At 37.0% G+C, this 15,778-nt stretch overlaps 1 pseudogene; it reads left to right on the top strand.

The window, feature by feature from the left end:
- The first annotated feature begins 6,796 nt into the window (after positions 1–6,796).
- Positions 6,797–7,177, top strand: LOC111249902 (transforming growth factor beta-1-induced transcript 1 protein pseudogene; annotated as a pseudogene).
- The last annotated feature ends 8,601 nt before the right edge of the window (positions 7,178–15,778 follow it).

A 15,778-nucleotide genomic window follows, 5' to 3' on the forward strand; every position in this document is an offset into this window, starting at 1 on the left:
TATATAACTGTTAAACGTAAAAAGAAACGGAAAACTAGGAACATGTTTTTGGCATATTGTGTATGGAAGTTATGAGTGGGTCAATGTACTGTGTTTCTAGAACGGTACACTGCAGCATTGTACAGAAAATAAAACAGGCGACAAGTAGTTCTAAAGTTCTGAAAGCTTTTCGGACCCTTGAATCTTAGACTTCTAAAATGAATCAATGTCTCGATTTTTTCCGGTATTAAGGGACAAGTTTCATCAAGAGACTTATCTTCCGAATAAAATTCCACTCACTACCTTGACAATTTAAGTAAACAGGTGCGGGTTACATGCATACAACTAGAATTCCGAAAACACTGATGCGCATTTACAAACAGTAGTTTCCTTCCAACAATTTCCGTTATTGCGTGTGTCATCGGATTGGAAAAACATGTAGTATCTGCTGGTCGAACCAGCAGCATCTAGCTGTTTTTGGTAATCCTTAACCAATTCTTCACTAAATAAATATAACGTAATACCGCTTGGTTCTGTTAGTTATTTTTTGCGGCTTCAAGCGAATGGCAAATATTTTTTTCGATCCCAGATTATTTTAAGACTGAATGAGTTTGTTAACTAACAGGTTTTATAACTGCGTGTCGAAAAGTTCGTGCTTGGGAAATGTACATCTATGACCCACATTGACCGCGTCGGAATATAGCTTGCTACCAGCTAAATATTTTAGCTCTTTTTAAAGTGTCTGAAATAGTTACATTCTATATTACATTTTAATCATAGCTTTAGAAGGTTCCTAGTTTAATTAAATCTAAACAAAGAAAAATTAGAAATTAAGCCTTTTCTTCTTTAGCAGTAACACCAAATTATTATTAATATAGCTCGCGAAGACATTTAAACATGGCCTCTCCTTGCCTACGTCTACAAACTAGAGCATTATATTGTTATTACAATTTCTACTAAGGCACTTATTATATCGGAAGACAAGGGATAATGTTATTACAATCGAGATGAGTAAGTACGAAACCTAGCCAACGTTAAAATTAGAATGAAATATAGAATAGTGAAGCTTGAAGTAATTGCATGATCTCTATATCTATTAGACGAACAGAGCGGTAGCATTAGCAATCCTATTACCTATAGTTATATAATAAGACATACTTTTTTCACTGCAAGATGTCTCTTTCTTCACAAATATATGACTTTGTTTCGTTTTATCTAGAAAATTTATGTGTACATTCATTTTGAATACACGAATGTGGTACCTATCCGAGTGTTTTCTAACAACCCTTTCAATTAATTTTACGGTTTTCCCTGTTTCTGATACTGGATCGGAACCTGTAATACTGCCTAGACTCCAAAGAGGATTTTTATATTATCTTATGCAAGTTGAAGGGTGCGCTGTTACTTACTTGCGCTTTTTTCTTCCTTATTGTTCTTAATAATTGATATCCTCGAGACATAATGATCTAATATTGTCGTTCAGATTTTCTTATTTTAAAGCATCCATTTCACTATAATGAGTACTATATAACACCTTAGTTTTTCCAAATTTCTACTCTTTTTTCTCGAGAAGCAGATATCTTACATGACAGCTTTCACCTATGTCATAGGTAATCCGCATGTTTCAGGTCGCCTGCTTTGTGTGCGTCACCACGGTAACCAAGGACATGCGGCCATCACCGGTTCAAATTTCAGTGTTGGTAAATTATTACCATGGCATTGCCTAGCACGTCGCCATAGGTTCGTTGGAAAAACCCCAGCAAAATCCAGCAAGACCCACCGCTTGCTGAACCTTTTATTGAAGGTACGTGCTTGGTTCTGTCCTCGTGATAGCTTCGTGGGTAACGTACTTACATGATAATCTTAGGGACGCCTTGTGGTGCAGGTTCGAAGCCAGGCATAGACAGACTTCGTGTCATGCAGGGAACCATCGTAACGGCGATACCGGTACTCGAAACATAGAGATTTTCGATGATACACGAAAGAGGTGATTCCGGGGAGTCGTTGACCAAGTAAAGAAATTCTAAGGCAAGAATAAACATTTCGGATGATGCTTGTCGACTTTACTTACACCTTCTCGATTCTGACGCTTACAAATTATCAATGGCTATATTTGAGTATGGCAGCCAGTGCCTCGTTCGGGAATCCGAAATTATCCACGAGTCAAGGGGATTCTGCGCCTTTGTCGATATCCGTCTAAAGCTGCAGCCATTCCAAGAATACAGCAAGTATATTCATCATGTCTGCTTTGTTAGCATCAAAATAGCATTATTAAAATAAGTAATTTCCGTTATGTCCATTAACCTAAACGCTTATTTAGGTTAGCAAAACATTTTACAAGCTTATGATTCATAATATAGTAACGTACATTTTCTTTCATATAAGCTGGTATACTACTGGAGTTCAAAATGTATGTAGTTGTTAGGCCCGGATGTGAGATGCAGGGACAGTAAGTGCTCAACACCCACAAGAAATAAGCAAAAAAGAAATAAGAAATAAGAAAAAGTCGTAGATACCAGGCATTCCTTGAATTTTTGCGGAAAAAATCGTTGCAACCTGTGGATCAATTATCTTTTTGCCAGTGAACGAGGGACGTCGCAACTCTGGCAACTCCGGCATAGCACATAACTGAACAAAATAGGCTAATTTTAGTCATCATGTGCAGGGGTAACAGATGGAAGTATATGAGAAGGTTGCACTATGTGGTGTCTCATGGGCCCACCAATGCACATTATGCGAGTTAGATATGACATTTACAGTGAAGGTAAAAGGAATAAGTGAATATAGTTGGGCTATGTTTTAATTTAGAAATCAACGACAGAACTCTACACACAGCGAATAATTATTCATACTTATAACCAGACAACAGTATGAAGTACACTTTTTTTGGTCGAGCACTTTAAAACGGAGTAAGTACGATCTGTGAGTCGCAGTTACACTAACAGTAGCTGTCGTTTCTTTGACACTAACGGTGGAGTTGCTGATTACCTCCGTGAAAATTTAAACCACCACGTGTGCTAACATTGTAATTTCTGAACGACCAAAATCAAGTCCATTGCAAAATGAGGCAGTCTTACAAGGTTGGCGATGTATACACCATATGTATATAAGTAGCTATATAGAGCACACGATAATGGGGCAACCGTGTACTGAAAAAAAAAAAACTGTTATGTAGCAAATACATTGCACTCCAAGTGCATATTAGTTGTTTCAGCACCTGTGAACAACATTCGACCCTAATGTTAAGGGGCCATCTGCTTTTCGAATGTCTGCGAGATGTTAATGTTTCTTAGCATCTGCAGTTATTTCTCTTATAGAAGTTATACCTCGGAATTAAATCTATTTAGGTATGGCACTGACGAGTTCAACCCTTATCAGGAGTTCAATCATAGTCGGCTTTATTGGTCCTATTTGGGGTTTTACATGGGCTTATGAAACGATATGGTTACCTTACAAGCAACTATTAATCATAGTATATCGTTCTGAAGACGAAGTATGTTGTTGTATTGTAAAACATAAGCATGTTTTCATGTTTTGAACGAACGTTTTCCTAAAACTCAACAAAAGAGAAAAATTATGTTATTCAGTAACACTGGCCATAGAAATGTTAAAAGAAAATGAGCGTTTTACTAGGTATCATTTATTTTTACTTTATTGCTTTCATGATACCCAACAAAACTGCAGAATTTTTTCTACTCTTGCATATCGCAGTTTACCAATCTAAAGAGCAGCTATAGTGTAATATACAGCTGTAAAAATCGCATATATTCCCTGAATTTTTCAAGGAAGATACGCGATTATTTTTCAGGGAAAATCAATAATGTACTACGTTAATATATAAACTTCAACCTTTAATAAAGTCGTTGATTAAGATTTATCCGAAAAAACAATCAGTTCTTGAATTTTCTACCCGTTAATTGTATACGTTAAGCAGATATTGTAGGTTGTGCGTAAACACGATATTGTTTTGAAAACTTAATAAAATAGAAATATATTGAGAATCAATTGCAATCTGCATGTAGCTATATGACAAGCCGAATTACCATTTCATAAAGCGGTAAAAAATGTTTATAACATTAGAACACAGAAAGCGTCATTTAGATATACTTGGCTGATTACGGAATTAAAAAATACGCTAGATTTTATGTGTAGTAAGTGACACTTGAACCAGCCACCCCTTAGCCTCTTTTAATTGGGGATTCTATCATTTAAGCCTCTGTTGTTCTCAACGACTGAAAAACTACTATAGCGATCTTGTCGGAATTCTTCTATTAAATAAGGTCGATAAGTAATTAACACATGTTTGTGCCAAAAAGAGATATGCTACATTTTGTGTAAAAAAAAATCGGACCTGATTGTTTTAAAAAGTGCTCTTGCGTACGAACGATGCCATAAAACTTGGGGAGATCCCTATAAAACTAAATTTGTGTCATCTTGAATTCTTGTATCTCTATCAGTAATTTCAGCTTTAAATATATAATTTTTAAGAATGTTTACATTAACTGTGAACATCTCGAAAACTGAGAAACTTCTTTAAAGAAAAGTTTTAACGGTATGAAAATACGTGTCCCCAAGTCTAGTTTTATCTCCTTAGTGCACAGCAGAGTCCCTGGAAAGAATTGCTAGTGACCCTAAGCCATAGCCCGCGTAGACATCACAGAGCTTATTTATTAAAAACACAGAAACTGCCTAAATCGTTTAACCTTAGGGTGCAATGCGGCTAACTGGGGGTCAAGGCCTACTTAGTTCAACAGATGCGCCGCGCATGTGTAACTCGCCCGCGGGCGTACGTCAGTCGTGACGCAAAGGTGAGACGGGACAGGAATTTTGATATAGCCTTGCTGATTGTCTTCCTGCTTTCGGGCATTAATAGATGCGGTTATCTCTGATCGCGCCCCAAAAAACAATCATCGTCATTGCCCTTATGACTAACTGGTATTACACTTTTTTTACGCGTTTTGGGGAAGTCGTTACGCGTACATCAGATCTCGAGATTGATCGCTGAATATAGACAGTCAAAGGATGTTTCGATCTTTGAAAGATTCATATACCGATTTGTTCCTCAAGCAATTTGAATGAGGCAGCTAGTGCAATGAGGAATGTATATGGTTTTAACAGTAGTAAGATTCAAACAAACAAAGACAAGAATAACTCCAGTAAAATTTTAATTCCGAGGATCACTATTTTTGTTTTCAATGTCGTCTTATGCCATTTTGAAGCGTGAACCTTTCTCAACTTATTCACCTGACGGCTATATCACTCAGAATACAGTAAAATGCGTGATGTAATTTTGAATTGAAAAAAAATTAAGCTAACACACAACACGATTATTTTTCCATTATTAGTAAGCACAATATTTTCATGCAAAGGTAATTGCAAAAAGGTCACTTGAAAATCATTTGTACCTACTTTTGCCCGTAGTCATACTTATGCAATTAGTTTGCTATCATTGTAAAATTAATAAACATGTAGATCAGTCAGGGAATACTTATCTACCCGCGTATTTTCCAAACCTGGCTTTGACTAGTGGTAAAGTGATTCTAATTTATGCAATATGTCAAAATTAATACAAATCTTTTACAATTTGAACAAGTCGAAGGGTGGGTTGTTTAAGAAATTTGGATTGGAAAACTGCAAAGCAATTGTTTTTACGAGAAGCTTTTGATTTTATATGAAAAGTTAATGGAAAGCCACGTGTTTCGGTGTTAAGTATTTCTGATTCCCATTTACATAACTTGTGCTGAAAATGAATGCCTAAAGGCTGCACCAGCGACGTGGGTTAATACGTAGGTAAAAATAAAATTAGTAGATATGTAAAGTGTTTTTTAAGTCAGTAGAGTCGGAACTACCGTGGCTTTGATTTCATGGTAGTAAATGGCTTTTCGTCTTTACATTGTTAATTAATTAGATGTTTGCGAGACATAGGCTGCTTTCCCAAATATGTATACATTTTGCATCCCCTTATTCTTAACGGAGAGAGTCAGCAGAAAAGTGTTAAATACCTGGAAAAAAAATAGGCCTAGCTAAACCCACAAGGACATCGTCACATATGAACCACTCTATTTAGTGGTTGAACGACGGATAGGGGTGGGGATTTATAAACGAATGCAATATATAAATACAGGTTAATATTGCATATACTATACGAATAGCGCAGTATATTTTGGTTTCTTTCTTAACAATTTTGTGCACTTGAAATTCTTCTGCCGTGAAGTGTCAGATTTTCAGTGGCAAACTTTTCAAAACGTAAAACTATCCACGACTTAAAGTAAATTAAATGCGGCAACAATGGAGTCCCGTCCGTCAGATAATAGTTTAGTAATATGTGTACACACAAATAAATTCTAAACTGTAGTACCAGTATGAAAGAAACAGTTAAAATATATTGTGCCGTGTCTTTAGCGCTTGATACCTCCCCCATCGACGCCCTCTTTGGTCTAGCGCCTAGGGCGGTAGCGACAGTGGCTGTGCGTGTGAGCAGAGATGTAACGTTCGCTGACGCAAATGGTAATGTTGTCTTGAGTGACGATTACGAAAATGAAAAGCTGTTTTAAAGTCTTAGTCGCATCTGTAGTGACTCAGCAAGGCCTGGTGTCCTTGGGTCCTACAAGGGTACCTGTCTGCATATGCAGGCTGTACCCTCTTCTCTACGCATATGGTCTTTCTTGGTCTGCGTCCGACCGATTTTCTCTTTCCCCTCCCACCAGAGCCGCCCTCTCGGGGCGCCTGCGAGCTTACATAATTGCTAGCGTACCCAGCGCGTGTACCCAGTCTACTAGGTCATCAGCTGCTAAACAGTGCCTCTTCGTGGTTGACAATGGCAGACGCACTCCCCGAGGACAAATGTCCCTTTTGCGAGAAGTCCGTTGAGGGCCAAGCTGTTACTGCCCTCAATAGGAACTGGCACCCAGAACATTTCATCTGCACACGGTGCACCCAATCGCTAATAGGCGGCGAATCAAAACAATTTTTTGAAAAGGAAAGCAAGCCCTATTGCGAGAAATGCTACCTTAAGGAGTTTGCTCCTAAGTGTGCTAAGTGCTCCGAGCCTATCAAGGGTAAGGCTGTTACTGCCTTGGAACAGCATTGGCATCCGGAACACTTTAGGTGCTGTAAGTGCGAGAAGGTCATCCCAAGCGATGCGAAGTTCAAGAGCTGCAACAAGAAAGCATTCTGCGAAGCCTGCCCACCGGCTTAGAAATTATGACTGACCTCGATGCACTTAGGAAGCGCTGCACTATGCTTCAGGGCTTCGCGTGACGAATCCGTTGTACTATCTTCGAAGGATTACCGTATTATCTAATATAGGTTATCATTGACGGTTTTCCTACGTTGGATGGTTGACATCGGGATGTTGGTTAGACCTGCTCGAATTGTACATGTGTTCAATAAACTGCTCCGTTTTCCGTCTACATGCGTTTTCACTTTGTTAGGGCTAGAGCTTCTGCAGTCAGGTGCATAGAAATGGTAGGAGAACTCTAAACAGTGGCCTCCTATTGGTTGATAAAAATGTTTACCATATTTGAAAATTTGCTACTTATAATACCAGCCCAAACTAGACTTGAAATGGACTATATTTACGTAAAATAAGATGAAAACGTCTGGGAGGAAAATTATATTTATATAACTTATATCTTTTGAGGTAAGGATTTGAGGCGAATATAGGATTTATGTAGTAATTGGTAACATCACAATAGCAAGTGTAGATCATCTTTTCATTTCGTCGCATTTCGAGGCTTTGTCGTCCTAACAGATGCAGAGTTTGGCCGACTACTTTTGTTATGGTGCATATATTAGTTGCTGTAAAACAACGCCAAAATAAAGAAGGTTGCCATCATGAGATTACTGTGCAGTAAAACGTTTTTGTGCTACTTTTTGGACAATAAGTGAAAATGGGAATAGATTGAATTAGTCGGACGGATTTGTTTTTTTTGGAGAACTATTTGGTCTTCAAGCTCGAATTATTAAAATTATTACCTTAGTAACAAGTTGATTTGTAAGAGGCTATCATCGTTTACATCTACGCGGAAGAAATCACACCCAGTTTATGTGATCAATGCACAGAAAACGGTCCCCATCGAGTGATCTTAAGTGATTTAGGTTTTTGGATACCCTTTAAATCAAATGTAATGGCATAGCTTTTTTTTTTATTATTTGAACACGTTAAGACCGCATTTAGTGTCCAATGTATTGGAATTGACTTAATGTATATCATACATTAACACTGGCCGGTTTTATCCTCTCAAATCATTTGCCATTGAAAGGCAAATACTGCCAATAAAAAATGCTCCGTGATCTCCGTGATTCTGATCGTCTGATAATTTGTATTTGAAAAAAAAGGGCGGGCATTTAGACTCCTCAGTGTAGAAAATTATAATAATAGCTTACAACCAGCAAGTTTCTCATTCAGTGCATACTGATTGCATAACCTGGGTGAAGCTGAAAAAATGAGTAGCACTACTTTAGACAGTGAAGAGTGTTTTAGCTGTGTACCTGAACTTTTGTAATGTGGCACTTTCTCCGACACTTTCGTTGATTGTACGCCACAACTAAAGACACCAGAAGTATCAGCGGCGTCTTTAAGAATCGGTATCCAGGAGAAACAGAGAGGAATAGACTTACACAGGCTTCGTCCTTCTGCTATGTCATTTTTACGATGTATCACTAGATAGATATGTGATTATGTCTAGGATTTTGCCCCTGCTGATTGCTCTTTACGCACTACAAACTGAACTCAATGCACTACAAATGGAACTCAATGTAGGAATGTATTTAGACGTGGTGCAAATGTTTTAACGGTAATGAACAGAACAATTAAGAAAAGTCAATTAGTTTTTTAATCATGTATGTCCTGATTTAATTAAGTTCTAGACCACGAACTTGTACTCATACATACTTACATATTATTGAGCTCTCTGTAAGAAAACGAGTATACATTTTAACCCGTTGAGTGTATATTATACAATAGATGTAAAATACACGTTGTTTGCTTTTATAAAAGTCCACAGAATTTTAAAATTAGCTCGGTACTGTTGAGCAGTTTTTAATATTTTTATTTTAAGCCTAGATGGCAAAAATCCTTTGACAAAAGATATGCGATTGACATCTAATGTATTCCACACATTTTTTTCAAACAGTTGCAACCTTTGAACTTGTATACTTCAATAAGGTTTATTTAAATTAAACATTCTATTTGCCTCGTATTGGATTCAAAGCTAAAAACGGAATGCAGCAACTAGGATGCATCCAGTTTTGGCCCATAACGAGCTTCTTGGTCATGATCTTGTAAATCTCAACTTGCATATTGTGACTAGCAGAAAAATATGATACAGGTCTTAGTACACGACAAAGCGTTTGGTCTTTTCGACAGTGAGTAGCTGATACTTCAGCAGAAACATGCGTCGCCAGTCTAAAAAAGTGCTGCAAGCTACTACTAGTAAGCGGACTAAACTACACGTATTTAGCTCAGTACGTTTTTTTCACAACCGTAAATCTACAGCTTGGGTACCTGTTTGCTAACCGAAGGCTAGATTGCCTGGGTTGCCAAATTAGTCGACAAAGCTTTCGGGCCAAATTGTCAATAAAAAATTCGACTTCTATTATGTAAGGTAGTTACTCTCGTTATTCGTACTCAGAAATTCGGAAAATACATAATTGTGTAAGACTGCCAGAAAGCAAAAAATCTGAATAATACATACGCATTGCAATATTTCAAGCTTATCACACTAAGAAAAAAAACCCACATTGCGTCAGATTTTCATTTGAGTCAGGTTGACGTCTATTATTTGGTTCTAAAATCGTGCCTTATGAAAATTTTATATAATTAATTCCCTACTCGCGATTATCCATAGCATATACTCTTCTGAGACTGACGTTTATTTTGGCTTGCAATCGGCTCATTTTACGATAACTGGACAATCTGCGTATTTGGCCACAAAAAATTCAACGAAATTGAAATAAAGCAAAGACATTCTCCAAAATAAGTGGCATCTACTTTTGCATAGTCGTTATTTTAACCCCATTTATGCATATCAGAATACTAATATCTAATAAGCAAATACACGTGTTCAGTCCTTTTTACAAGCAGCATGGTTCTAATCGAGTGCATTTACCAGATAAGGCTTAATTACACATTAAATCGACCACTCATAATTGATGATAACACCAGCCAACATCACGCTATCTTCTCATATCTTATAGAAAAAATATTTTAAATGTGCCTTGTAAATGAGCGGAATCGTCCCGTCAGAAACAATTTTCGTGAGATAACACAATGAACAACAAGCAGCAGTGTGATGCGAAATGTCTGTTGCTTCTTTTGCGGTCAAAGAAGCCTTCTCTTCTTTTTTTGACCCCAGGTTCCGCTACCACAGCTAAACCTGAAATATGGCTAAAGTCCGAAAGGTAGAATCTGCTGAGAGGCGATATACTAAAGCTATTACTACTAACTGTAGTTTAGCGACCAGATAATTATGTGCTATGTAATAACATTATTGATCATGAACAGCAATGATAATGCCTATCACAGGAAATTTGTCAGACAGAAAAAAAATGCAGAATACTCAAACAAACCCTTCCTATATTTAGAGATTTATCCGGAGCTGTCATAGGGCTATTATACTTTACATTTTTCGGTTAGTGTATCAGCAAGCCTGAAATTACAGATATTAATCTAGGGCTAAAATCATTCAACGCCAGGGGCGACACTTGAGGTGTATTCATCCAGGCTCAATGGGAATTATTTTGAATATAATAAAATGTGACAGCTAAAAACTGCTATCAAATTTATGTGACAAGTGAAAAATAGCGCAATGAAGTTACGAATGGGAGCCTTAAAATTTCCAACAATTTCGTTCTACCACATTACAATAAATAAATAAATGCGCAGGAGATGCCATTGATATACAGTGGAAAATATAGTATAGGCATTACGTGTAGTAGATGGTTCTATTGCTACTTTTGCTTAGGCTACAAGCAAATATTGGAGACATTTATAAACTCCATTAAAATTAATTGATTTAAAAGCTCCATCACGTTTATAGCTCTAAAAATAATTTTTATCAGTTTATTGCAAAAATTCTACCTAAAACATGTATTTATTTCGGTGAGACTAGGTTGTTGGTTAAAAACTGTAACAAGGTTAACGCGATCCATATATGCTGTGTTTGCGCGCGCATCGATATATCTATGATACCGCAGAGTAAATCATGGTAGTCAGATCTAACGACCAGTACGCCACTAGCAAGAGCAAAGCTTGAACGAGGGGCCCGTGGGAAGTATAGAAAATAACCGTATTTGCTTTTCCGCTGCTGGAAGGGTAGGTAGTCTTTGCCAGCAGTGTGCTTTTAATGTGCCGTCTTTAGTGAATAACACCGGGTGCTAGCTCAGCTTCGAGTTCTCTAATATAGGTGGAAATCGCGTAGTTCTCACGAAGTACCATCGCCACAGCGCTGTAGACTGATTTCATGAGGTTATAAGCTGATTATAAGCTACGACAAGGTTTTTTAGTTTCATGCAATTCGAATACTTAGCTGTAATATGTACAATACACTTCTTCAGGATACACATTGTCAACTTACACCAAAAATGACTCTGCTTTTTACTTCTAATTTAGAATAACATTTAACGATAAGCTGTTAGAAGACGACAGTGACGAAAGGTCGAAAAAGTACGCTGTCTTTGCAAAATATGCCATCGACATATTCAATGTTTTTGATTTACAATTGGCATGTATCAATTAATAAGCATTTTTGAAAATAACCGTTAACGCTTGTATGATAACATGCTTAGCTACATTTTATGAATTTAAGAAAATAAATGAAAACAGGGAAGATACCAAACGCCTTCGGTCAAATGTTGTATTCTTATGCTGCGGTCATAATTTTTTAATTTAGCATTAATTAAAAATTATTAAAGAATAGAATCAGGTCCTTGAATGAGGTCTTACATTCTTTAGTAATCAAGTACATCATAAAATTTGCGGTACAGTATAAGCATCATATATATAGTATAATATTATCACACGTTCCCTGTGGCTTTCCTACGTTTATAGGTGAAGCCACAATCAGGTTGTTGTTATTAGGAAATGCTACTTACTTGTATTGTAAGGATATAGAATGAGATTTTGCAACCAAGAAAGCTATTAATATTAGTTTTTTCGCAAATTCTTCCGCACAACGTAACGTACCGCGATAACCAGTCGTTCCCCTACACCGCATGTCTCGTCCCATTTTTCTTCTTTTTACATCTCAGTTACATTATTTAGCTATTAAGTATTCGGAATGTTTTCACCTTATGCATTCCTTTGACTTGTATAAACTTGTTAATTCCTTGAATTCCGAAAGATCGCTAACGAATATGTATATCGTTAGTCGCAACTGAACACTATAATAAAGGTGGCATGAACGAGCGCAATAATGTTTACTCTACGAGTGCAACTAGTAATATTCGGATTACATACATAAATATATCAGGTTTAGAAATTTGTTTATGAAAACCTGTTACAAGATTTAAGCGCTTAAATGCAGCAAAACATTTTATTTAATCTAAACGGACGTCTAGGCTTTTAAGATTGTGAAGCAAATTAGAGAAATTTTATTGCACAAAACGTGCATGAAGTATATCATGCAGTTAGTGCTTTTCCTTTGTCAACGTGCGGCAAAATGTGACCACAGAAGACAGCTCGCCAAGGACCACAGTAGACTCTTTAGCTGTTTATACGAAACCAAGGCTGCCGTAGGCTGCCACATTCGTGAAAGGCAATAGGTATAGTGCAATTATTAAAGGCCTAGAAATAATGATACATATATGCGCGTATCGTCCTCTCACGTACAGTGGTATCGTTCTAGAAAAACCGTCCGTTAAAAGAAAAAGCTCAAGCAAAATATTCATTTGCAGTTCCGACAATGATTTTGTGATTACATTTCATTATATAACAAGTAAAGTGAATTGACTTACTACATAAGTGTATATAACGTACCAAATATTATAATATGGGGTCATATATCTTGTACAGTCTACAGGTTATTTATAATTAATGTAATCCTCATTACTAACTTATGCGCTCTATCGATATCTGGACCGACAATATGGGCCTTTCTTTCAAAAATGTATAGCAGACGTTTTAAATACATAATTAATTTTAAAAACTGCACTTCTGAACTGCACTTGGGATGTCTTTAAATATTTTAGATCAAGATGCTGCAGTTAAAAATTAATGGACATTCATAATCAAATAAAGATAAACAAGACACACTTTTGAGTTAAAAATTCGCTTTGGAAATGATTTCTGTGGCAGCGCAGATGGGTTATTCAAGTTTACTGTATAAGGTTAAGATTTGATTTCGTGGAGGATTTTATAATAAATCAGTTCATGTGGTGCCAGTAGCATTTCCGCGAGCATTACTGATATCAGCATTTCTCAAGGTAACAATAAAGCAAATTCTCGCATCTTATTTTGGCCACAACTGCCATTTTCAGGAACACTAAGGCCATGCCGCCCAAATGAGATTGCAAGGCGCAATATATGATAAGTATTTTGTTTAATAATCGTACTCACAATTCAAACCTCTGAATGGATTTTTTTTTGAAGTGGACATAAAAAATTCTGTACAATAAGTGTATGCGGTTGCAATAGCACCAATATTTTTAATCGCCGACGGAAATATTGGGTACTTTTTTATAGTAATAAGAGATTCCTGTGCAAATCTTGTTTACGGACACCGTGCCCTACGTGCAGGTGTTTGTTATAATAGCATAAGGCTTTAGTCTGTATTTTCTATGTCTTTGCTTTGCCTTTGGTCATTGACAAGTACGTGCTTGAATACTACTTGGATTCTAGCAGAAACACTCGATTTTATTTAACGCACAGTTGGACAGATTGCATTCTTCGCCTGCGCCTTCCTCATTATTGTGCTTTTTCAAGTTTCATAACCTTGTTACGTACCTGGACCTTACTGTCCAGCTGTAGCATTTTATTCTGCATGGCATTAGTCCCAAATGGTACCCTAGTTTTTTTTCCTTGAAAAGCGTAGAATACTCTAGTGTCACACTGTGGCGCACACCAGAATCACTGGTAATGCATAAGTTAGTTATTGCTTTTTCTATTTATACAGATACTTTTAAAAACGTCTGCGGCATGTGAGGATTCGCGTTTGGTAATATATCGTCTCTGAGAAATATCGTATTATTTATATTCATTTCCTATACCAATCTCCTGCTTTTATGCTTGCCGACTTCTTTTCCAACTTTTTAGCGGTATTTCAGCTAATTTTTATACATTTTTTTATGTTCCTCGATATGTTCCATGGTACTATCGTACTGAGGTCAACGCCAACGGGAGTCAAGGTGGTTCGGTATGCTATAGTTATGTGGAGGGCAAGCAGCTTTTATGCTTTTCTCATGTAATTTATTTTCCTTTAATTTTATAACTTATTCATGCGGGAACAGCGTAGGGAACTATGAAACCATAATAGCTTTTTTTCTTTTTCGCTTTGTTTTTGATTCTGGAAATCAGCTTAAGGCTCCATACAGTTGTCGTTAAGCCTCATTACCAGGTATGTAACCAGCTTGTCTGGGTTTCTTTTCATGTTAATGTCAAGATGTCCGCATTTCCTTTTTACTTTCGTCTTGTTGGACACTAACCCCATCTAGCGCCTGCTTATTAGTTCTTCCACATTGCCTAGCACTGTGTTTACTTTGTTGTTCAGTTCCGTCTTTGTACTGCCAGTGATAGTAGCATGGTTAAATCATCTGCTCAGGCTACTGTGCCTAAATCTCCCAATATAAGTAGTCCATTCAATTGTACACATTATTTCACATGAAAAGTCCTTGAACGGATTTGACTTTAAAGACTAGATTCCTGCTAATGCAGAAAGCCTCAGGTTCAACTGCCGTTACACGCGATTTCTTGATTCCTCATACATATAGAGAGTACCAGGTCTGAACCTTTATATTTCTCTAAAAAATAAGCTTATGTCCTTCATGATGTAACCGCGGGTCTTTTTCAGTCAACAGCTCAAGAAAAGTTGCCCCTGAACAAGGTGTAACTGTTTTCCATAGAACTCAGTTATTGTAAAATGCTTAGCGACCAGCACTTCGTTGTTTTGGTCCACGCCTTTCGCTGCTAGACGGTTTCGAAAAATAGAAATTTTTGAAATCAAATGTTTATAGTTCAATCGAATCTTGTGGTTCAAAAAATTTCGTAGGCTGTGGCAGAGGGCTACTGGTGGAAAGAAAAACTTTACGGCAGTACTGGATATGAAATTCAGGACAGCTATTTAGGTAGTAAAAATACTGATACACATTAGACGCTATCGAGATATAAAAGTATATGTAAAAATGTCTGAGTGAAGTTATTTGAAAAGGAATTGTTTCAACTACTGACTGTGTGGTCCTTTCTTCTTTAGTCTAGAAAGTATAGGTTACCTCGATACCTGTATTCTCAATCGTCGGAGAACCCGTTCTTCTTATTCTAGCCCTATTCGGCTTAGACAGCAATGGTGGATTCCGATTACAGGTACCGTGCTATAAACTTTGTTGACAATAAATTAGGTCAGGCCGACAAGGCAGACTGCTCGAGCAAGATCGAAAAGTAAGAAAGGTAGCAGTACAGCAAACCCTACTTCTTTCGATATCCTCTTAGGGGCACACCGGTATCCATAAATAACAACAAAACTTTAAACTTCAATTCAAGATTCTCTTATTACAGGAAAGGGAAGATAACTAAATTATAAAACAGGAGATCATAGCCTCAGATTACATTTCCTAAACCGTTCTAGAAGGAGAGTTTCTTGATGCT

This window comes from Varroa destructor, unplaced genomic scaffold (genome assembly GCF_002443255.2).
Source record: "Varroa destructor unplaced genomic scaffold, Vdes_3.0 BEIS01000004.1, whole genome shotgun sequence".
Taxonomy (NCBI): Eukaryota; Metazoa; Arthropoda; class Arachnida; order Mesostigmata; family Varroidae; genus Varroa; species Varroa destructor.